The sequence below is a fragment of the Apaloderma vittatum genome, unplaced genomic scaffold (genome assembly GCF_000703405.1).
Source record: "Apaloderma vittatum isolate BGI_N311 unplaced genomic scaffold, ASM70340v1 scaffold24451, whole genome shotgun sequence".
In the NCBI taxonomy this organism is placed as follows: Eukaryota; Metazoa; Chordata; class Aves; order Trogoniformes; family Trogonidae; genus Apaloderma; species Apaloderma vittatum.
This window is the reverse complement of record NW_009701106.1, coordinates 1-1,457: the sequence shown is the minus strand read 5'-3', so window position 1 is coordinate 1,457 and position 1,457 is coordinate 1.

The window sequence follows — 1,457 nt, the reverse complement described above, 5'->3', positions numbered from 1 at the left end:
CCCCCCTCCCTGCTCTCGCCGGCTCGTGGCAGAGACCGAGGCGAAACAGAGCCGAGACGTTCATTCAACGCGGATCAACCTTTCTTCTTTTTTTTTTTTAATTGCACCGACCACGGAAACCTCTGTTTTTCCGGAGCGCGCTCTTAGACGCGTCTAAAAGCTCCGGCGGGAGGGTTGGTGTCGCCCACGCGCCCCGCTGCCGCGGCGGCCTCCTCTGCGCACTCATTTTTTAAAAAATTTTTTAGAAATTCTCATTTTTTTTTTTAGAATAAAACTGCAGGGGCCGGGCAGAGCTGTGGCAGAGGCGAGAATTTGATGGGGTAAAGGTTAATGAACGTGTCCGCTCGCTCCTGGGGCGGGGCGGTTGTGGCTGTTCCCCGGGGCTGAGGTTCTCCTGCCTCTTGTCCAGGAGATTGGAATAAGAGCTCGTTTGTTTTAATTAAAAAAAAAAATGACCCGATCCCGAACTATAAAGCACCTTAATGGGGAGGTTAGAACTGAAGGGGAAGGTTGGGAGGGAAAGAAAGAGGAGGAGGGAAAGGAAAAGTCAGGGAGGGAAGAGGAGGGAAAGGAAAAGAAGGAAGGGGAAAAGGAGAAGAGGGAAGAGGAAAAGGAGAAGAGGGAAGGGGAAAAGGAGGGAAAGGAAAAGAGGGAAAGGGAAAAGGAGAAAAAGGAAAGGGAAAAGGAGGGAAAGGAGAAGAGGGAAGGGGAAAGAAGGGAAAGGAAAAGAAGGAAGGGGAAAGGAGGGAAGGGGGAAAGGAGAAAAAGGAAAAGAGGGAAGGGGAGAGGAGGGAAAGGAGAAGGGAAGGGGAAGGGAGGGAAAGGAAAAGAGGAGGGAAGGGAAAAGGAGAAAAAGGAAAAGAAGGAAGGGGAAAAGGAGGGAAAGGAGAAGAGGGAAGAGGAAAAGGAGAAGAGGCGGTTGTGGCTGTTCCCCGGGGCTGAGGTTCTCCTGCCTCTTGTCCAGGAGATTGGAATAAGAGCTCGTTTGTTTTAATTAAAAAAAAAAATGACCCGATCCCGAACTATAAAGCACCTTAATGGGGAGGTTAGAACTGAAGGGGAAGGTTGGGAGGGAAAGAAAGAGGAGGAGGGAAAGGAAAAGTCAGGGAGGGAAGAGGAGGGAAAGGAAAAGAAGGGGAAAAGGAGAAAAAGGAGAAGAGGGAAGAGGAAAAGGAGAAGAGGGAAGGGGAAAAGGAGGAAAAGGAGAAGAGGGAAGGGGAAAAGGAGGAAAAGGAGAAGAGGGAAGAGGAAAAGGAGAGAGGGAAGGGGAAAAGGAGGGAAAGGAAAAGAGGGAAAGGGAAAAGGAGGGAAAGGAGAAGAGGGAAGGGAAAAGGAGGGAAAGAAAAAAGGGAAGAGAAAAGGAGGGAAAGGAAAAGAGGGAAGAGGAAAAGAGGAGGGAAGGGAAAAGGAGAGGGATAAGGACGATGCGGGGCAGGTGGGAACGGCGCAGGAGAAGG